Source organism: Oratosquilla oratoria, chromosome 31, assembly GCF_046742065.1.
Source record: "Oratosquilla oratoria isolate Oo_2021 chromosome 31, ASM4674206v1, whole genome shotgun sequence".
NCBI lineage: Eukaryota > Metazoa > Arthropoda > Malacostraca > Stomatopoda > Squillidae > Oratosquilla > Oratosquilla oratoria.
In genome coordinates, this window is record NC_134807.1 from 20459765 (window position 1) to 20483950 (window position 24186).

Below are 24186 nucleotides of genomic sequence, written 5' to 3' on the forward strand. Positions count from 1 at the left end.
GTTAAGCGGAAACCCATGTCGTTAAATGTATAGCAGTCATCTCTGCCTCTCTATATGTCTAAGTATCTATTTATCCATCTATATACCTATCTATCTGTATATCTGTCCATTTATCTATCTACCTATTCATCTGTCTGTATGTATCTATCCGTCTGTCTATCTGTCTATTTGTGTTTATCCCTGTATCTATCTTTGTATCTGTATATCTATCTACCTATCTATCTATCTGTTTGTCTATGTTTTTCTACAGGTCCAGACCTGTGCTATGTGGGCATCTTATTTGTTGACATGAGATAAAACAGGGGTACCAAATCCACCTTTGTAATAGACACAGGCCTACCAATTCTACTCGTGGAATAAACACAGGCCTACCAATTCTACTCGTGGAATAAACACAGGCCTACCAATTCTACTCATGCAATAAACACAGGCCTACCAATTCTACTCATGCAATAGACACAGGCCTACCAATTCTACTCGTGGAATAAACACAGGCCTACCAATTCTACTCGTGGAATAAACACAGGCCTACCAATTGTCCTCCCGTGGTGAAAGAAAGTAGTCGACGGTCTTGCCATTCGCAAAGCATTCTTTTGTCGCCACTATTGTGAATTCTCCTTTGTCCACAATTTTCAACCCTTTAGCTATCATATAAATCGAGGATGGATGAATGAAATAGCCTGGCGTATCGGGTATAATTATTGTTGTTAGTGCTAGTCACTATGCTTGATCCAGGAGACTTTGTTCAGGAACCGGATCACCCCAAGGATCATCCTTGGACCTGGATTTGATTGATTCCCTTGGTCAAATTCCAGAATCACGCAAAAATGGATATTCAACATGAAACTACGCTGTCCAATAGCTCCTAACCTAACCTAACTTAGTTTAACCTAGCCTAACCTAATGTCACGTAACCATTCCATAGGGAAAAAAGAAATCTAAAAAACGTGAAAAATATGTTTGCGTGATACTGTAATAGAATCGATCGCTTTCCCTGCGGCCACAAAATTAACCCCACGACGTCGACAGACGTCCCTTAGCTGAATAAAATCGTTTGACGGTAGTCATAGTAAGCACAAGAGTCGAATATGAACGCCAGAAGGAAAAAAAAATAGGATAAACGAACAGGAAAAAATTCACTCTAGGGAAAAAATAAACAAATAAATAAAAGGGGAAAAAAAAAGGTCTCTGTATTTTACGACATCCCCGTTCTCTTGCGACGGAAGCGTCCCTATTGTCCCAAGACGGAAAACTTCTGTTGTCTTACGATAAATACTGTGTTATCTTTGCTGTGAAAGGATTTTTCAATTTCGAGACGATGAAAGGGCCCTCCCTTGGCCGAGGTTGGAAAGATGTGCCATTGTCTGGCGAGGAGGACCCAGCTTTGTCCTCCATGGGAGAGGGAGAGATACCTTATTGCCACAGGGAAGAGGAACACCGGCCCCGTATGGGAGAGGGGAGGAGCGAGTGGGTTTGTGTTTCAGTCGTTTTGCAGCCTAAAATATTATACATGCATATATATATATATATATATACATACAAAAATACATATACATACATATGCACCAACACACACACACACACACACACACACACACACACACACACACACACACACACACATATATATATATATATATATATATATATATGTATATATATATATACATATACATACATACACGTTTACCTCATATGGAGTATCGACTTTATAAGTTCTATGGAGTCAATATTTTAGAAGTTTCTTTAACACCCTTACGGACCAGGGTCACGTAGAATTCTTTTTATGGTTGGAGTATCTCAAAGAACTGTATTATCCCTCCTTTCTCTTACCACTTTGTCTCCATCCTTGTCGGTGCGATTTTATCTTGCAAGGGTTAAACCGTTGGTTACTGGTTTGGTTTAACATCACAAACTCCCCCCATCAGGGCTAGGGCGGTGGTCCTTACAGAGGACTTTGTAGGAATTTAATGAACTATGCCCTTAGTTCAACTCGCCGGTGGCAGGGTTTGAACCGCCATCATCTCGATCATCACCGCAAGTAGCGACGCTTTAACCTGGTTGGCCAGCGAGCCGGTTATTGGTTGAAAAAAAAATATATATATATATATTTATATATATATATATATATATATATATATATATATATATATATATATATATACATATATATATACATATACATATATATATATATATATATATATATATTATATGTATTCATTTGTATTTGGTACGAGTCTTTCATAGTATGGTAATATTTGTTCTCTCACTGTGTGGATAAAAAACAAAACAAAAGTAAAAACGTGCTGCGTTGCCTGTGCTCTCCCTGTGTCTGTTGAAATAAATAGAAGTAGGTATTTCTTTTACTCTAGAGAGAATGTAGGCAACCTCACCCCCATTAGGAAATATAAACTTGACCTATTTTCCGGTGAGCAGAAAGCTTCCTTGTGGACACTAAAGAAATCCCCGTTTCCCTTATTCCTCTTGTTCCTTGCAGACTCTCCCAGTATCCGAAGGTGGTCGTTGTTGATGGTGGTGGTGGTAGGGTGGAGGAGAAGGAAGGGTTGAGAGGGCGAGAGGAGGTGCGAGGAGGCGGGGGAGAGGTGGGGAGAGGAGTTTGAGGGGGAAGGGGACGGGGGAAGAGGAGGAGGAAGGTGGGGGGGGGGGGACTATTGAGCTTCTTTGTGCCTGACCCCGAGGAAAGGAAGCTTGTGTTGGCGCCTTGCAGAGTTTGGTCACGGTCGAGAGATGCATTGTTGGTTCACGGCGCTGCAACCTTTGCAATGCACCTTATTAACAAGGTTGCCCTTTGTTGTGCACGTCTCACCAAAGGATGTAGTTTTAGTTCACATAAACACCTCATAAAGGATGCAGTCTTAGTAATACGCGCCTTTGCAAAGTGTTCAGACTTTGTAGTCGTTACCTCGTGTACGTTACACTAAGGACACATGCATTTTACATACCTTAGAAAGCATGTACCCTTAGTAGTACATATTCGTAGTTTATGCTTCACTAAGGATGTGGTTGTACTAGAACTTGACACACGAAGGAATAGCCTTTGTTACTTATATCCTCCTTTGTATTTGGTGGTTGGAACAGTATTAAGTCGATGATGTACATTTGATCTAAGGATACTGGCCTTAGTCTGATCCCCCGCCAGCTCCTTTGTTGTAAGAATGTCAATAACGCGTTTTAACTTGTTGCAAATCTTTAATTACGCATGCAATATTTATGGAAAAATATAAGAAGATCCTCATTTCTTTTAATTTGGCAAGAGCACCTCCACCAAGGAATAATTAGTATTTATCAAAGATACCAAAGGCGATTGGGTGGATGGGGAAGAGGAGGAGAAGGGAGAGGGAAGTGAGGGGAGGTTCTGGTTCCACTGACACGCAGAGACTAAAGTGGCACCCAACTGGGCGTCAAGAATGCCGCCGCATTGTTGTACATTATATAAAGAATATAATCTTACTAGTTCGTATATTGATAAGAAAATTATAAAAACATTTAGCTGTGCTCAAAGAAGAATGATTAATCAACGTAACCCAGGCAAACGTCCTAAACTGAGGCCATAGTTTGAACTATTTCGGTTGTTTTGAGAATGATGTTCTTGATATTTCTCTTAGGAAAGGCCCTGAGAAACAGATTTAGTCTTCGTAAGATTACTTACCATCACTAAAAAAAAATTGAACTGTGGAACTTGTGAAAGTGCTGTACCCGATTGATAGTCTTTCTCACGTATCTTTATAATGGTACGTCATGGCTTCACCCATTCAGGCCGATACTATAGTTTCTATTATTTTGTGCGTGTGTGCAGGTGTGTATGGTTGCGTGTGTTGCCTTTTGACCTTTCACTGAATAAGCCAATCCAGATAATGTTTCACCCGATGGGATGATTTGACATATGAAGTAACATAGGGTTGGTGTCCCTGACCTCGGAGATCAATGGAGGACATTAGCTGGGATAATAGGTTTCACTGAAATATGCTAATAGTCGGTAATTGAAACGTTGAATCATGACGTATATTCCCCGTAGATTTTATATCACATTTCTCTGCTCCCGCTTGCCCAAGTCGAATAAGCCGTCATGTATCTTGATGAAGATATAAGTAATAAGCTGTAGGTTCGTTACCACTGGGATAATGATTTAATCCTTTAATATTCACAGATGACATGTACATAATTTATATTTCTTGTTACCGTCAAACGCTTTATTCATTCAACGAAACCCCCTTGCAAAGAAGAATGCTAAATATAAATCCTTTTACTTCTAATAATGTCTCATAACATTATTATGGCTACCTGAAATTGATTTTATTCAGTCAAGGAAACTCTCCCTCATCCCCGCCTCGCAAGGAAAGGGTTTAGATACTGTCAGAATATATTGGGAATAACAAATCGCTGGAGTGACAAAGGACACCAGGGAAATGTACAGAACATGTTTTCTGTCGTCGGGTTGACTTGACAAGAAGAACGGACCCAAGGGACAGATGAAGTGGACGGTCAAGGTAGACTCGACGGACGGATGCATCAGTAGGATCCTAAAAACATACAGAACAGACGAAAAAAAAAAAAATATATATATATATATATATATATATATATATATATATATATATATATATATACGGATACTGCTGTTTGAGGGACCAAAAGGAAAAGGACAGAACCGTCCAGTAGACATAGAAGATGACTCTGAAAGATCAAAAGACAGGGACAGATGGACAGGACAGACTTAAGGACAGAGAAAGTGGAACCGAGAGACGTACAGACGAATGAGAAGGAAATTAGGCACAGGAGACAAAATTTTCTCCTTCGAGAGGGTGGTTGGGATTTCTTAATGTTTCTCAAAATCTTAAATTATACTGAGATATATCATCTTAAGTGGTTTAAACTCTCAATTTGAGATTTCTTGTATCTTTGTGCAAGAAATTTGCTTTTAACCTCTTTAATATGAGCCAAATTATTGCTGGCATCATTAGCTGCCTGATGTACGATGATGCGTCACAGTACTCGCATTATGAAATATAAAATTACAGCCGTATTACTTGTTCTCTTTCAGTCTGAATGTTAATAACCACAGAAAATGTAATCGGACCAGTTCACAGAATGTGGGGGTTACTCAGCCACAACTACAAAATAAATATAATCATGACGTTGACGTCGGCATCCTCAAATACCCACTCGCTCCTCATGACGCCTACGTAAGCGTCATCGTATGGAAGTGGTTATAACGTTTAGATGTGATTATGAGATGTAAGTTTAGGTCACAGTAAGGCAGGATACGAGGACATGAAATGAATTATCATATAAAACCTGCTTTCGGAACATTGCCCTGTAGCGCCCGGTTGGCAGTCGTTGTTGGCTTTAATCTGATGACAAATACCCATCTGACATGTTTATTAAAAAATATATCAGCACAATTACCAAAGCGGATCCGGGTGCATTTTCTGTGATTAGATTATTCATCAGATTTCCCAGCCTCTAGCACAAACACCAACCCACACGAATGCAGCATAGACACCAGTCCAACGTTTCTTTTTTGAGAGATCCATTGGAAGCCTCGAGAACCGTTGTTGTTATTGTTATTGTTGTTCCCTAGACGATCTGGCCGAGCAGTCCCGTCTCCCTAAGAAACGCTATGGCTGGAACCGGGTTTTCCCCGTAAATCCCTTATATAGTGCATATTGTGTTATTAATGTGCATGGTTGTGTACAATGCAGTCTTCCATAATGTGTCGTATAGTATGGGGTGAAGTGTTACATCCTGGATAGTTATCTATGATGTGATCATCCAGCCTCTTCTGGTAACTTAGAAGCCCTGGATGGTAGGCGCACCGTAGACTCTCGGGGAAGATTGGATTCAGAAGGAAGGATATCAGGGGGTCTGGCATGCAGTTGTGTATTGTCTTTCGGTCCGTTGGTTGGTATTGTTGGGCTTCAGGTTTGCTTGTCAGTGAAACTCGAGGCATTGATTATGTTTACTCTTGTCATTGTCCCGTATGTTCACTTGAGCAGATCGATTCACCCCGGTGACCGCCACTTGCCCCGGTTTAACGTCGTGAACTCCTTATCAGGAGGCTAGGACGGTGGTTTTGCAGCGTGGGGTTTAATGAATCATGCCCTTGGTCGAACTCGCTGGAGGGGGGTTCGCACTGCCGTCACCTCGACCTCCGCCGCAAGTAGCGACGCTCTAACCCGTTCGGCCATCTCAATGTTGGCTTCTCGTTTTTCAAACTCTCCATTACTTGGGTGGGGGGTGAGGTTGCCAGAAGATGATAGCAGCCTACACCAGGAGGCGCTAAGTAGCTGTAGCCAAAGCCGTCCCATTTGACCTATGCTCTTAGACTTTTAGGGCAGGTTACAGTCACTGCTGGGAATCGGAGAAGAGTGCGGGATTCGAACTCGCGACAAGGAAGATGCGAGCCACAGTGAGAAGGCGTTACTCGAGATTGGCAGTTTCTCGTTACCATAAGAACATAAGAAGAAAGGAGACTAGAAGAGACCATAAGGCCTACACTAGGTAGTTCCATGTCCATGACCACCATCCATAAATTTATCTAGCCTCTTAAAACAGCCAATTGTTTCAGCGCTCACCACATGGTTACTAAGTCCATTCCATTAATCTATTCCATTCGTTAAACCACTCTGTTGGTAAACCAGTTCTTGTCTATTTCCTTCTGAAATCTAAATTTGTCCAATAAAAATCCGTTACTACGAGTCCTGCCCTGCCGTCTTAATATGATGACCTTGTCTTCATCACCCTTGTTAGAGCCCTCGAGCGTACTGGAGAAGAAGAACGCTACACATTGGGGAATGGACTCCACTATAAAGGTACGAATTGCTTGATGCGATTATCGCCCAACGATAATCGTTCATGGCTCAGCGATGATCGTCAAACGATTCTCTATAGCAGCGTTTCTCAACCTTTTTGCCCTTGCGTAACCTTTAGAATAAATTGCATGTCTCAAGGAACCCCTGCACACAAAAAAAAACAAAAAAAAACATATACCATATCTTTCTCATTGTATTTTCATCGTAATAATAGGTTAGGATGATGTCTATATTACATTATTACAATAACCAAGAATATGTCGTGCGTGTTTAATTATATTACGTATATGAAATTAAATAAATAATCAAAAGTGCATTAGCTTGTTCTCGCGGAACCCTTAGGGACATTTTGCGGAACCTTAGGGTTCCGGGGAACCTGGTTGAGAAACGCTGGTCTTGACCATTATTTTTTTGTTTTTGTATCCGCTATTTTGCTTCGAGCGAGTGCCGCTAGAATCGCTGAAAACAAAGAATTAATGCTCTAGACAGGCTTGACGAGTATCGTTGAGCTATGCACGATCATCGTTGAGTTATGTACGATAATCGTTGAACGATAATCGTATCAAGCAAAACGTACCTTAAAAACCACCTCGCTCTCATCCAAGTGAATTACAGTTGTTGCAGCTCGGTTTGCTATATGTGCACATGCCGTAGCATAGTACATAGGCCGTAGCATAGTACATAGGCCTTTGCACAGTAGCCTGTCTTCGGGCAGGACCAAGCTCTAAGCGAATTGTTAATGTAAGGATCGTATGAGGATTTGGACTTTGATCAGTCAGTGTTTCGGGGGTGATCTAATTGGTGTTCAAATAGGCCAAGGGTTTTAATAAGGGCGATGCAGACAAGGTCATCATATTAAGACATCAGGGCAGAACTCGTAATAATGGATTTAGATTGGACATATTTAGGTGTAAGAAGGAAATAGGCAAGAACTGGTTCACCAATTGAGTGGTTAACGAATGGAATAGACTTAGTGATCATGAAGTGAACACTGAAACAATTTGTTGTTTTAAGAAATGGTTAGACAACTTTATGGATGAAGATGATAGGTGGTGAGGGACATGACACTGCCTAGCATAGGCCTTATGGTCTCTTGCAGTCTCCTCCATGCTTATATCTCAACCAAGAATCATTACATAGATGCAGCTCAACCCAGTATCGGCTTTGTGTTCAGTTGAAATGTAATTTTTTCTTAGTACCTTGTTTGCATGTTGCAGTGTCCATGTACCAAATTAGATTAGATGATTGAATAGATCGTATATTGCACTGAATACTTTATGAGCAGGGTCTGAATGATATAGACGTGTGTGTATGTGTGTTTGTGTGTGTATGTGTGTGATTCACCATGGTCTTGGATCACGCGTTGGGCTTGAGATCGACAGCTATTTCCCTCCCGGAAGAGAGCTCAGAGCTCATATATGACCGATCTATGGGTAATGCTGTGACCTTACACTTGCACACACACACCAACTCCCCGCCCACGAGAGTTGGAGTAACAACCCGCAGCGCAGCGATACTGAAATTATTTCAGCCCTGGGCGGGATTCGAACTCGGACCGCCGTAGAGGCAGCCGGGAACTCTACTAACTGCGCCGCGAGAGAAAGAGAGTGTGTGTGTGTGTGTGTGTGTGTGTGTGTGTGTGTGTGTGTGTGTGTGTGTGTGTTTGTGTGTGTGTGTGTGTGTGTGTGTGTGTGTGTGTGTGTGTGTGTGTGTGTGTGTGTGTGTGTGTGTGTGTGTGTGTGTGTGTGTGTGTGAGTGTGTGAGTGTGTGAGTGAGTGTGTGTGAATTTGGGAACCACGGTGCAAGGACAGTATATAACCATGGTGAGGCTAGGAAGATCTCGAAAGTCTACACCCTCTATAGCGTACAGTTTATAAACAAACTGTACATCAAGAGACCTTCATGTACCATACGACCCTAATTCTAAATCTACTTTTTACACAATTTTTATTTCATTACTCCGTTTATGATTGCTTACTTTGGAGGCAATTTTTGCTCATTTAACATTTTACTAAATTCTTGGGGTATGTCACGTTCTCGGAAGTAAGTGAAAAGTTTTAATTACATTGTGCAGAGTCTCAAGGTATATTTTACATTGTGCACATCTACAAAGCTTTTTGAATTGTGCTTTTTCTGTTGTAATGTGCACTTAGGAGGTCTTCACGTTGTGCTGTGCACAAGTACTGATCTTAGTACATTTTACAGTGCACATTTACAAGACTGTACATCACTGTACACAGACTTAAAACTTTACGAAGAAGTCTTTCCCTGAGGTTTGTGTTGTTACAGAAATCCATGAATCACAGAAAAGAATGTTATAGTCTCGTCTCACACGTTTCGACTTTTCGCCGTGCGCCGTCCACGACACGACGTCGTGCTCTCAAATAACCATGGGTGTCTATAGACGCTTTCACACGTCACGACCACGTGTGAAAGCGTCCATAGACACACGTATTTATCAGAGAGCACGACGTCGTGTCGTGGACGGCGCACGGTGAAAAGTCGATACGTGTGAAGCGAGCCATGGAGAGTCTTCGAATACGTCGTAGAAAGGGAGAACAAGTTCTTCGTCGCTTTAGGCTCACGTAGTTGTTTCCCAAGGGCTTCAGTTCACAATTGCTTGGTAAAGACTTCTCCAAGCGGTTGCCATGGTTACACAAGCCAGTAAACAAAAGAATGTTGTTAAATGCAAAAATGCAAAAAAAAAAAAAAAAAAAAAAAAGCCTTAGTTACAAGATACCAAGACTAAGGTGCTTCAGGTTTAAGAATAAAATAGGCAAGAACTGGTTTACCAACAGAGTAGTTAACGAATGGAATAAACTTATTAATTATGTAATGAGCGCTGAAACAATCGGTTGTTTTAAGAGAATATGAGATAAGCTTATGGACAGGAATGACAGATGGAACGGGACATGCATCTGCCTAGTGTAAGCCTTATGGTCTCGTTCAGTCCCCTCCATTCTTATGTTCTTATGCATTTTCTTCAAAAAGTGCAGAAGACCTTACTTCCTCGACTCTATATGACCTCACGGCGACTTGGTGCAAAACACGAGGTCTTTCTGGATCTTGCACGGAAGCCAAGACTCTTTGCAATGTATCTTGCATGTCTTGCATTTCAAAAAGGGAGCTACCATTTCCTGGATTGGCTCACATCTATAACACAGTTATTTGTGTTTTCTTGGATTTTTACTTATTGCGACTAGACGATTTTATTCAGTTGAGGGACTGATTTGCACAAGAAGTGTGTCGTCCAGAAACAGAGGGGTATCCTAGCCAAAGTAAAAAAAAAATGAAAAAAATGAAGAAAGCGTTCTGTGTTTTTTAATTATCGTATTATCCGGGCTTAACTCGAAACCAGTAAAAAAAAAAAAAAAAAAAAAAAAAAAATGGCGAGGATGCCCTTCTGTTTCTGGATGTCTCAAACGAGGGTTTGATAAGCTGAGTCCGCGTTTTGTTGCAAGATCACATATCAACAAAATAGAAATTATAAAAAAGATAATAACCAATTATGCGTGACGTCAGTAAAGGTAGATGATCTTACGTCACCCAACGAAGGCAATCATACCTAGTCACCTCGCAAGACGTGTATCGGCTGAAACGTTAATTTTTTTTATAGAAATTTCATAATAAAAAGATCATAGTGAGATAAAAACAAAATAAGATAAAACAACATAAAACAAAATAGAATAAACACGTCATTAGTCTCAGCCATAAACCTGCAAAACACACCATAATAAAAAAAAAAAGTCATTGCATCGCTACACCAGCGTGTCTGAACCCGAGATGAAGAATGAATTGCGGAGCGGGCCGGACCAGATGGCACTATAAATGACACCGGGTACTTGGCACCCAGGGCTTCGACACTCTGCATCGCTCATGAAGCTCAAGATAAAATTCAACCCTTGAAGACTGCGCGGTAGTCTGTAACCAGTGGTAGCTGGTCACTAGTAAACTGAAGAAGATATTTTTTCTCCTTTCCCCCACTAAATTGATCGTAGGTATACACAAGTATCGGCTAAAGAAACCGGTAGCAACATGAGTGTATAGAATAGTTTTGGCAAAACTCCTTTGGTAATAGATAACATTGCACATGTGATTACAATGGATTATTTACAAACTATATATATATATATATATATATATATATATATATATATATATATATATATGTATATATAATATATATACACATGACAATTTTTGAAAAAATATTATTTACATAACAGTTTTATAAAGATATATATGTTGCTGCAAATTAAGGGGTGTCTTTAGCAAATCCTGCCGCGGAAGGCTATCGCTCGGTACAGGCTCAGTGGTTACCGTGTCGAACTCCTGAGCAAGTGATCGTGAGTTCGATCCCCGTGATCCGCAGCGGGCTTGCAGAGTTGGTTGCCGACAGCCCTGGGTATGTGGGGATGTGACCCAACATCGGCCTTAAAAAAAGAAAAAAAAAAAAAAGCGGCTTGTCGCAACCGGCAGGACTTTGCCTTGCCTCTGCCTGGGTGTGGGATAGTGACTTGAGTTAAAAACCATGAAGAAAACCACTAAAATCACAGCAAAGGCTACAGAGAGCTCTTGGAGTCAGCCATAAACCCCCAAAACACTCAAAAGATTAATAGGATCGCCAGGCGCTAACCAGAATAAAAGATATAAGATTATTGGGGATACAGAGAGAACCCCAAACTGAACGGTCCATCACCTGGATGAATTAACGCCCCCGGAAATTATATCGTGGTTCTTCACGTAACTACTTAGTCAAGGGTCTTGATAATGCATGTATGCAATTAGCGGTCGACTAGTGTGCTGGCCACCCTCCCCCCCCCCCGGAGAGTGCACATCCCAAGACATAATGTGTTCCATTTAGCGCGTGCACACCGTAATGATCGGGACTGCTCCTCTGCATAAAGGGGAGGAATCTGTGTCTTGAGAAAAAGGCGAAAACCTCCGTTTCAGGAGATGAGAAAAAGGAGGGGAAGTGGGAGTGCCGGAGTGGAGGGAGGGGGGTGGGGAGGGGGGTAATGAGAGAGAGTGAGAGGAAGAGTAGAAGGAAGGTATAGAGTAGGAGGAAGATGATTGTATAGGAGAGGGGAAACATGGGGTAGGACTGACGAGGTAATATAAGGACAAGAGGTGGGGAAAGGGGAGGGGGAGGGGGGAAAGTGGAAGGGGGAGGGGGGTGGGAGGGGATGGGTACGAAGGAGGGTATAATAGAGAGAGAGTGGGAGAAAGATAATTATATAGGAGAGGGGAAACTTGGGGTAGGACTGACGAGGTAGGGTAAAGAGAGTAGGTGCCAAAAAGGGAAAGGGTGGAGTGTCTGAGTATGGTAGGGATAGGAGTAGAAAGAGGGAAAGGGGAGAGGGAGGAAGAGAGGGAGGGTAGAGAGAGAGAGGGGGGAGGAGAAAATAATTATGAAGGAGAGGGGAAACCTAGGGGTAGGACTGATAAGGTGGGAAAAAGGGGAAGGGGGAATGGCTGGAGATGAGGGGAGTAGGCAGGACGAGAAAGAAGGAGAGGGGAATCGTAGGGTAACACAAAGTGGAACGGAGAGAAAGAGAGAGGGGAGGTGGGAGGGGGAGTGAGAGAAAGTTAAAGAGGGGAAAGTCGGGGTTGGGGGAAGAGGGAATTAGGTAAGGAGAAGGCATGGGGGAGGTCAGTGGTGGAGTGGGGAGAGTAAATGGGGAGTGATGGAGGACAAATAAGGAGAGGGGTGGTGTTGGAGGGGAGTGGAGATGAAGGAGGGAGAAGGAAAAGGGAGGATAGAAAAAAAGATGATATGCTAAAGGAAGAAAAGGGAACGAACGGGGATGGGTGAGGGGGAAAGAGGGGAGGAGAGGGGAGAAAGGGAGAGGGGAGAAAGGGAGAGGGGAGGAGAGGGGAGACGGGGGAGAGAACAAGATACTTGTAAGAGACAGAGGATGAGACAGGAATGGGGGAAGCACGGACGGGTGCATTTACCTTCGTCTTTATTTATTTTTCTTCGTCATCTTTTTCTTTTTCTTCTTCTTTTCCTCTTCTTTTTTCTTCTCTTTTTCTTCTTTATCTTTTTCTTTATCATTTTCTTTTTTCTTCTTTTTTGTTTCTTCTTATTCGTCCTCTTCTTTATCATTTTCTTTTTCTCTTTCTTCTTTCTTCTATTTCCTCTTCTTCTTCTCCTTCTTCTTCTTCCTCTTCTTTTTTCTTCTCTTCCTCTTCTTGATCTTTTTCTTTATCATTTTCTTTTTCTTCTTTTTTCTGTTTCTTCCTCTGGGTATTCCTTCTTTCTTTTCTTTCTGTTTTCTTCATATTTTCTCTTCCTTCTTCTTAAATCCATTTTTGTTGCACCTGTTTCTTTTATATTATTACCCTTTTTCAGTCTTCTTCTTCTTCGTTCCTTTTGTTTTCCGTCCCAAGGCTCCAGGTTATGGCCAACATGAGGAAATGAAGACGAAAACCACCGTGAATCGAAGTGTTTACTGCACTTGAGGTAGCTCGCTCTGATAAACAAATCCGCGAAATGCCGAAGAGAACAGTCTCGGGGGTAAAAAAACAAAAACAAAAAAAAAAAACTTTGTGTGGAGGTGGGAGTGAAGGAGGGCTTCCGTGGAGGCTGAGGGAGACGGGAAAGAGGATGAGAACAGGGGAAAAAGGGCTTGGAAGAGGAGGGATAAGGACACACGCTGAGACAAGATAGTGTCTGGGAAAATAACTCCCGTTTCATCATCGCTCTGGAGGAATAACCCGGGGCCCAAATGTACCTATGCCGCGTCTTCCCTCCCTGGACCTCCTCCTCTCCTCCTCCTCCTCCTCCTCCTTCCATCCTCTCCTCCCTCCTCCTCCTCCTCCTCTCCTCCTCCTCCTCCTCCTCCTCCTCCTCCTCCTCCCATCCTCTCCTCCCTCCTCCTCTCCTTCCTCTTTCCCTCCCCATCTCTCTCTATCCCCTCCCTCTCCCTCCTCCCCTCCTCCCTCTCCCTCCTCCTCTCCTCCCTCTCTCTCCCTCCTCCCTCTCTCTCCCTCCTCCCTCTCTCTCCCTCCTCCCCTCCTCCCTCTCTCTCCTTACCTCCCTCTCCCTCCTCCCCTCCTCCCTCCCTCCCCTCCCCCTTCCATCCCCTCCTCCCTCCTCCCCTCCTCCTTCCATCCCCTCCTCCTCCTCCCATTTCCTCCTCCCTCCCTCCCCTCCTCCTTCTCCCTCTTCCCCTTCTCCCTCCCCCTCTTCCCCTTCTCCCTCCCCCTCTTCCCCTTCCACCTCTCCTTCCCCTCCTCCCTCCCTCATCTCCTCCTTCAACCTCCCCTCCTCTCTCCCCACCTCCCTCCCTCTCCTCCTCCCTCCCTTCCTTTTTTCCCTGCGAGGGAGGAGGAAGAGGAGGAGGTGGCGAGGCTTGATGGATGTGGGGATGTTTTATTCAGAAGCGCGCAGCATTATGCATTAAGCATATCGTCTAACTTTGTGATTCGAATCGTATGCGATGCTCTGGGCCCCGCTGAGATGAGGAGCAGTAGGGGGGGAGGGGGGAAGGAGGGGGAGATAGAGGAACGGGGGAGGAAGAATGAGGAGGAAGGGGAGGTGTGAGAAGGGGTGGGGGAGTTGGAAGAGAAGGGCTAGGGAGGTGGAGGGGAGGAGGGGGAAGGGGAGATGAGGAGGGGAGGGGGAGATGGAGGGAGGAGGTTGGGGTGGGGGAGGTGAAAGAGGGGAGGGGAGGGAGGAGGTTGGGGTGGGGGAGGTGGAAGAGGGGAGGGGAGGTGTGGGTGGGAAGGTGGAGAATGGGGGTTGAGGAGGGGGAGGTGAGGAGGTGGGGGAAGGGAGCGGGTGGTGGAGAAGGGTGAGGGGAAGGTGGAGGAGGAGGGGTGAAAGGGGTGAAGCAAAGATGAAGGTTGGGGAGGTGAACGGTGAGGTGGAGGTGGAGGGGAGGTAAGGAGGGGAAGGGGGAGGGGAGGAGTGGGAGGAAGAGGTGAGGGGAGATGGATAAGTAGGGAAAGGGGAGGTGGAGAGGAGAGGGAGAGGGAGGTGGAGAGGTGGAGGAAGGTGAGGTGGAGGTGTGGGGAAGGGGGAAGGTGGGGAGGTGGTGATGGAGGGAGGAAGAGGAGGGAGAGGGAGTAGATAGGGGAAAACGAAGAAGTGGAGTTTCCAAACATAATGTGTGATTTCTCAGCATAGTAAATGGTTTCCAGGCATAGTACATAAGCGCAATTGATAGTTTTGAAATATAATGTAAAGGCATTATGCATATTAATTGAAATCCAGGTAGCCTACATCTAGCGAATGTTCAGGCATAGTTGTGAGGTTCCAAGCATAGTGATTATGCCTCAGGCATAGTGGGTTACATTCATAGTGAATATGCCCGAGGGACCAGGCATTTTTAGTGGACTTGAGGCATAGTTAGTGGAATAGAGGCATAGTGTGTCTATGCTTAGTGTCTACTATGTTCCACGGATAGTGTAGATATGCACATGGGTAATGGACGAATGATGCATAGACATTACGCGTGTGTAGATTGGTGATTAATTAGATAAGTGTGTAGAGTTTATATACGAGTGGGTTGGTGTGTTTCATAGATGTTCATAGTGTAAAAATAAGTATTAAACATATATTACGAGTTTATATATATATATATTTATAATATATATATATATATATATATGTATATATATATATATATATATATATATATATATATATATATGCAGTAAAAATACTAGGAACGTGTGTTCACAAATGCATAAGTAACCACTAGGAAAAGTAAACTAACGAAGCAGAGCGCTTTCGTATAATTAGATCTTCAGTGCTGATACACTGAAGATATAATTATGCGAAAGCGCTCTGCTTCATTAGTTTACTTTTCTTAGTGGTTACTTACGCATATATATATATATATAATATATATATATATATATATATATATATATATATATATATATATATATATATATATATATAATATATATATAATATATATACATATATATATATACATATATGTATAACATAGTGTATATTTGTATATATAAGGCATGCATTGTGTATGTTAGGTTTCATATTGTTTGTCGGGATGAATAGTAGGTTTGTGAGTGTATGGATGTGTTTGGGTTGCGTGTGTATTAGTTCGTGTATTGTGGCCATCTGAGTGTATATAGTATAAAAAATAGTTGAAGTCCGTAAAATGTTTGTGGAAATGTACGAAAAATATATGGAAATACATGATGGTTGTGTGGGCATACATCATGGTATTGTTTACGAGGAGTGTTGGGGGAGCTGGGACGGTGGGGGGAGAAGAGGGTAGACGGGAGGGGGGGAGGAGATGGGATATAGTCTCCCCCAATTTTGGTGAGACGACATCGTCGTGAGAGTCGAGACTGTGTTTATCGTGAGATTAAGGTATATGCCATTATTCGTGAGACCAAATTTATTTGCAAATATTTTTCTTCCTCTAATTGACATTATTGCCATAAGTGTGGTTATTGTTCTTCGTGTCATTCGGAATTGTTTTTATTGTTTTTATTTATTTGCTTGGAATGAGAAGGAGGGTGATGTATACGACAGGTGACGCTTAGCTGTGACCTCATTAGTCGCCTTTTGCTTTGCACAAAAAGGACAAGTGGCAGTCACTGGGGACACATTAACTGGTTCATCCAACACTCCTACCCTTTTTCATCCCCTGCAAAAAAATAAATAAATAAATAAATAAATAAATAAATAGTAATAATGATAATAATAACGATAATAATGATAATAATAATAATAGTAATAAATAAATAAATAATAATAAGATAAATAGTTAAAATAAATAAATTTTAACTAATAAGAATTTTGAATAAATAAAAAGTAATAAAATAGATAAATAAAAATAATGAAAATAAATAGATAAATAAGTAAATCATTCAGTGATCGAATAAACAAACAAATAAATGAATGTGAAAATAAATAGATTAATGAACAGATGTATAAATAGATTAATCAATAAATGAATGAACAAACAAATAAATGAATATGGTAAATAAATAGATGATTAAACAGACGTATAAAAAGATAAATAGATAAATGAATGAACAAGGTGGATGTTGGGTCTAGCTTCCTAGCCTCAGTTTAGAGAAGACATTTATCAATTTATTTATTTGATAAAACATAAAATTCAGGAAAAGAGCAACACTCGTGAAGCCCCGTCTGTTTGTCTCCATCAAACTTCCCTTCATTTCAATTATCTATCTATCAATTCATGTTTTTATTTCTTCAACTATCCTAAAAAGTTGATCATCTTTTGGTGAAACGGTGTTTCTTGTATTCCTTGTGACGCCTTGTCTCGCCCCAATTTAAGAGATTTTCTCTGTCAGTGTTGTCCTCATATTTCATTGATCTGAACTCATGAATCATGTCACCTGTCTGTCTTCTGTCTTATGATGAAGGCAGTTCCAGTTTGTGCTCATCTTTACTGACACGGTATGGCTGTTAGGCTTGGAATAAATTTCATTAGTGTTGTGTATATTCTCCCAATCTTATATATATATATATATTGTAGGGGCCATACCACTGCTGCATGTTCTAATCTAGGGCGGATTAGTTTTATGTGAATTTATTCATCATCTCTCCTTCCCCAGTGTTGATGTGTTTCTCAAGTGAAATGATCTACACTCAAGACGCTCAGGTCCTTATCTTCTTCCCCTGTAGTAATTTTTTGTTTATTTCACATTGAGGTAATAAAGTATAATATTATGTGTACATTTGTTCTTTTCCAATATGAATATTTTGTATTTTTGTAGTGAAATTTATTTCCTATATTTGGTCCCTATTATGAATCCTATGTAAATCTTTTTGTAACAATTTGCCATATTCATCTTCAATTCTCCTCATGATCTTCAGAGAACTGTGTAGCTTGCCGTTCCTTCCTTGACATCATTTACGCGAAGTAAAAAGTATCACGAGAATGATTGTGTGTGGATGATTTTTGAAGCAGCCCGAAGGAATTTCTCCCCGTCTTCCCTATTTTCCGCATGAGAGGACGGAGAGGAGGGATGGGTAGGTCGCCGTGAAAGTGAAGAGACCTTGCTGTGGATGTATTGTCTCTTGCTACACTGAGGGCAGGCGACAGAGGTGACCCGTCATCCAAGAGGAGCTAAGATATGAGGGAAACGAGAATGGTGGATTGGAGTGGAATGGGTGGAAGTGGATGCGTGCATTTGACTTGGTTACCTCACCTAAAAGGAGGAAGAAGCCAATGGTATATAGATACTCGTAGATACATAGAAAGATAAAAATCATGGTTGCCAGCACCGACTCCTGTAGGACCAGTCCTTTGTTCTCATGGATCAGTCCTCCAGAAAGTCATTACATTCCAGGAGGCTGCCTTTAAGTCTTCCAGGTTCCAGTTCCTACAATAGTCATTTGTCAAGGACTTTGTCAAAGGCTTTCTCCACGGTTAGTGCGTTAGTGTATTTTACTTAATTGCATTTCCCTAATTGTATTTAGCTAATTGTAGTATACAGGAAAGGAGTAATGCTCATGGTGTGTGTGTGTGTGTATGATTGTGGGTCTGTGTGTGTATGTATATGCATTGTGTGTATGTGTATGTTTGTGTGTTTGCATGTTCCAAGTGTGTGTGCGTCTGTGTGAATGTGTGTGTGTGTATGTTTGTGGGTCTGTGTGTTTATGTATATGCATGTGTGTGTTTGTGTGTTTGCATGTGTATCCATGTGTGTGTGTGAATGTGTGTGTGTGTACGTTTGTGGGTCTGTGTGTGTATGCATATGCATGTGTGTGTGTGTACGTGTATGTGTGTACGTTGTGTACATTGTGTGTATGTGTGTGTTTGTGTGTGTGTGTAAGTGTGTATGTTTGATGGTCTGTGTGTGTATGTACTCGTATATGCATGTGTGTGTGTGTGTTTGTGTGTTTTCATGTGCATCTATGTGTGTGTGTGTGTGTGTGTGTGTGTGTATGTATGTATGTTTGTGTGTTTGCATGTTCCATGTGTGTGTGCGTCTATGTGAATGTATGTGTGTGTATGTATGATTTATGGGTCTGTGTGTGTATGTACTCGTATATGCATGTGTGTGTGTGTATGTACTCGTATATGCATGTGTGTGTGTGTGTGTTTGTGTGTTTGCATGTGTATCCATGTGTGTGTGCGTCTGTGTATTTGTGTATATATGTACGCATGTGTTTGTATGTTTGTGCGTGTGTGCACATGTATGTGTTATATTTATGTGTATGTGCATATATGTATGTATGTGCTTGTGTGTTCGTGCATGTGTGCACATGTATGTGTTATGTTTGTGTGTATGTGTGACTTTGCATGTTCGTGTTTAAGTAAATTTTGAAAATAGAAAACGAGGAATATCAGTTATGTATACATATATATATATATATATATATATATATATATATATATGTGTGTGTGTGTGTGTGTGTGTGTGTGTGTGTGTGTGTTGAGGAATGGACGACAAAATGAGTGGCAGGGTGGTGAGATAAACACCGAGAATCGTTGAAGTTTTATTAACTGACGTTTCGCTCTTAACAGAGCTTCTTCAGAGTGTACAAACATGATCGGGAAATCAACAATTTTATACCTTACATCATTCCGCGTTCCTTCCTTAACCCACCCCCTCCCTCCCTCTCGTACCCTTCAACTCCTGTAGGACCGTCCAAAACGACCGGCTGGATGGTCCTACAGGAGTTGAAGGGTACGAGATGGGAGGGCGGGGGTGGGTTATGGAAGGAACGCGGAATGATGTAAGGAATAAAATTATTTATTTCCCGATCATGTTTGTACACTCATAAATATATATATATATATATATACATATATATATATATATATATATATATATATATATATATATATATAAAGTGTAAAATACAATTGTGCATTGTCTCCAAGAGCTGGAGAATATAATGAATGCTCGAGTGTTTACGCCCGGAATAATTTACTCACTTTTTCTTTCTTCTTCTTCTTCACAGGACTGCGGAAGCGAAGTCCATGAGAGCAGGAGCCCCGCCGCACACGGTAAGAGGAGGAGTTTGCTTAGTCAAAACATGCACGCTCTCCTGGAAAAAAAAAAAAAATAATAATAATAATAATATTGATAATGATAATGATAATAATAATAATGATGATGATGATGTTTATGGTAATAATAATGATAATAAATCGGGATCAAAATGTGGGTGTATGTGTACGTCCTAGGATCATGTGGTGGACTCGTGATCGACACCTATTACCCTTCCGAATGAGAGTATATATGGCCCGATCTATGAGGAATCCTGTGAAATTACACCAGCACTCAACTCTTTGCCCACCAGAGTTCAAGTGACAGTTCGCAGTGCAATGACATATATATATATATATATATATATATATATATATATATATATGTATATATATGTATATATATATATGTATATATATATATGTATATATATATATGTATATATATATGTATATATTTATGTATATATATGTATACATATGTATATATATGTATGTGTATATATATATGTATATATGTATATATATATATATATATATATATATGTATATGTATATATTACCGGTCGAGAACAATGCTACTGCACCGTCTAGTCGGTGCTTGATTGTGTTTATGTGTGTGTGTGTGTGTGTGTGTGTGTGTGTGTGTGTGTGTGTGTGTGTGCGCGTGTGTGTGTCTCTGTGACCATGTGTATGTGTGCATGTGTGTTTGTGTGCTTGCGCATGTGTGTGTGCGTGTGTGTACGTGTGTGTATATGTACGTGTGTGTGTGTGTGTGTGTGTGTTTGTTTGTGTGTGTGCCTGCACGTTAAGCAAGAGCAGCAGATCAAAGACAGCGGGAGCAGTTTCCCCTTTGCGCGAAGACATTTTGGTCCCGGCAGCCTCGTAAATACTCATGTGTGTGGACGCATTTCCGCAGAACTTAGATCAAATTAATTAGAAATGACAAAGGGAATAATTATTATTTGTATATCATATATATATATATATATATATATATATATATATATATATATATATATATATACATATTTTGCTGAAACCACGAGGAAATCAAAGATCAGAATACTAAACATTTTTGTCTATTTAAGACATCTTCGGAGTACTCTGAAGATGTCTTGAATAGACGAAAACGTTTAGTATTCCGATGTTTGATTTCCTCGATGTTTCACCAAAATATCTTTATTCACGTGTTTTATGTGAGTACTGTTGCATATATATGTGTATATGTAGTATATATATATATAATATATATATGTATATATATACAGTATATATACATACACATACATATACATATATATATACATATATACGTGTATATATATATATATATACACATGTATATATATGTATATATACATTGTATATATATATATATATATATATATATATATATATATAATATATATGTATAAAGTGGTGTGGGAAGAGGAAAACCCGGAGTCTAAAATCCGATTTTTATTCTTGACTACTTTTGCTACAAGCTTTTTCAAAAGAATGAAAAAGCTTGTAGCGAAACTAGTCAAGATTAGAACTCGGATTAAGACTTTGGTCTTTTCTCTTCCCGCCCACTTCAACTTGTCATAAAGAAGAACTATCCGTTGTGTTTCGCTTTGCTTTTTAGCACAAGAATCTCAGTGTTGAATTCTACGCTGAAGTCTACAATCAGAAAAGTAGAAAATTTCAGTAAGAAGATAAATAATGCAGAAACAGCTTTATTCTTCAATGAAATATATGTATATATATGTATATATATGTATATATATATAAATATATATATATGTACTCTATATATATGTGCTGTATATATATATATGTGTATATATATATGTACTCTATATATATGTGCTGTATATATATATATGTGTATATATATGTATATATATATATATATTATTATATGTGTGCGTGCGTCTGTGTGTGCTTGTGTGTTTTTAAATATAGGTATAGGTCTGTGTGTATGTGTATGTCTTTACAATATATACATGCACACAAAAATGTATACATGAACACACACACACATACACACACACGCACGCGTGCACGCACACACACACACAAGTTAGACTTTTGTTATGATTTGCTGGTATAGTGGAGGAGGGCTCTCGTGCTTGGCTTGAGTACAAGTACCTCGGAGATGCACCTTTTGGACGCTCAGATTTCTCCCCCATTCCCCCTCCTCTCCCATCCCCCCTCCCCCTTTCCCCCCTTTCCCCTCAAGCCCCGCGATCCCTCACCTTTAGTTGAAATCAATTACAAGTTACTCTTGCCTAACCGCATATGTATGGAGGAGGAGGAGGAGAAAGGAGGAAGGGGAAGAGGAGGAAGGGGAGACTGAGGAAGAGGAAGAAGGGGAGAATGAAGAAATAGAGAAGGAAGGGAAGAATGAGGAAATAGTGGAGGAAGGGGAGAATGAGGAAATAGAGGAGGAAGAGAGGAGGAAGGGTAGAATGAGGAAATAGAGGAGGAAGGGGAGAATGAGGAAATAGAGGAGGAAGAGTATGAGGAAATAGAGGAGGAGGAAGAGGAGGAGTAAGGGAAGGAGGAGGTGGAAGTGAAAGAGGAGGAGGAGGAAGAGGAAGGACAAGGGAGGAGGAGGAGGAGGAAGTGAAGAAGAAGGAGAAAGAGGAGGAAGGAGAAGGAAGGAAGAGGAGGAGGATGCGAAGAGGCATACTCAGAGTCAGTGGGAGTATAAAGGGGAGAGATTATGAACGAAAAAGTACTTTATGAATGGAGTGTGTACATATATTTTTTCTTTATATGTATATAATATATATATATATATATGTGTGTGTGTGTGTGTGTGTGTGTGTGTGTGTGTGTGTGTGTGTATGTATGTTTGAGTAGACCATCCTTCATAGGATTCGAACCTAAAGCCGTGCAATCACGAGTCTTATTCGATACCACTTACTAAGTTAGTCTGGATCGTAAAAGACGGATGGAACGGAGCCCACGTCTCCACTCGAATATAAAGTATACTATTCCATCGAACCTTTGGGAAGCGATCCCTGAAATGTGTGTATGTGTGTTTTTATGTATCTATACATATATCTATCTGGATGTATATCTGTGTATCTATGTATATATATATATATATATATATATATATATATATATATATGCAATAAAACGTGTGTTCACAAATGTGTAACCACTAGGAAAAGTAAAGTAACGAAGCAGAGCGCTTTCGTATAATTATATCTTCAGTGCTGATACAAAGAAGGAAATATATATATATATATATATATATATATGTATGTATATATATATATATATATACATATAAATATATATATATATATAAATATATATACATATATATAAAATATGTGTGTGTGTGTGCACCCATGCATTTGAAAAATTTCTGGTATTACCTGTGGGATATCTTCACCTCCTATATATTCCCTCCCATCCTTTTTATTTAATTTAATTTATTGTATTTTGTCATTTTCTTTTTCTTTTTCTTTTTTCTTTTGAGAATAGATTGTGCACTTAAGTGAAAATATCGTCAATGAAATTGCTTAGAATATTTTTATTATGGACCACATTTACGGAGAATTGAATAGCGTTAGACGCATCTGCATCTAAAATTATATTACTTATACCTGTCGCTAAAATAACTTTACGTATTTTCTTGGAAGCTTCCGACGATCTTACTATGTCTAGCTGCAGGCGATTGTATTCAGCGTACGGAATGCCATTGGCATCTAATGAAAATGAAATGACACTAGTATACTTAGGTAAATCACGCGGGGAACATACTGTCGGAGTAGAAATAAATTGGGAGAACGTTTACTTCTATAATTTGGCTACTAGATGTAGCCCTCTTCAGGAAAGTGAAGAGGGTTGCAGTCGGCAGCCGAAATATATAAGTCAAACCTTCTCCCATGGATTTACAAATGTGTTGCTACGTTTCGCTCTAGTGAATTTAGATATAAGTTAATCGAAAAGTAGAAAACCCAAGCAATGTGGATGAGATCATGAAAATCTTCACAAAAATGACGAAGTAATTTGATACTTAAGAAGAAGAGCTAAGATTTTCTGTCCAGGAAGACCGATCAACTAGAATCTAGTGCTTCACAAACTAGGGAGCGTGACCCCCTCAAGGGAAGCACGAGGAGGATACGAGGTGACCGTGAAGTCATCTACTCGAAGATCATTGTTTGATAAGAATGATTAAATAATTCCAAGAACAAGTGTGTGTCATTACGTTCGTGCAAATCATAATTCTATCAGTTATCTCAAACCCGTTTGTTTTCTACCTAAACAGGGCTAAGATATGAATGGAATATATATGTAATTTCATATCAATACGGAAAAGGTGCCCGGAGGAGTTGGGGGACGTGTGTGTCTGCTGGAAGCAGAATGGGGCCGTCATATAAGATAGTTCG

The 24186-nt window shown here is 40.4% G+C and overlaps 1 protein-coding gene across 2 annotated transcripts in view; it reads left to right on the top strand.

Moving 5' to 3' along the window:
- The window catches only part of Ent2 (Equilibrative nucleoside transporter 2), a 1314811-nt gene that overhangs the window by 499043 nt on the left and 791582 nt on the right, over window positions 1–24186 (top strand). For both annotated transcript variants that reach the window (XM_076213392.1, XM_076213393.1), the window contains exon 3: window positions 19765–19810. The gene's annotated coding sequence lies outside the window, so the exon portion shown is untranslated. The remainder of the gene's footprint in view (window positions 1–19764; window positions 19811–24186) is intronic.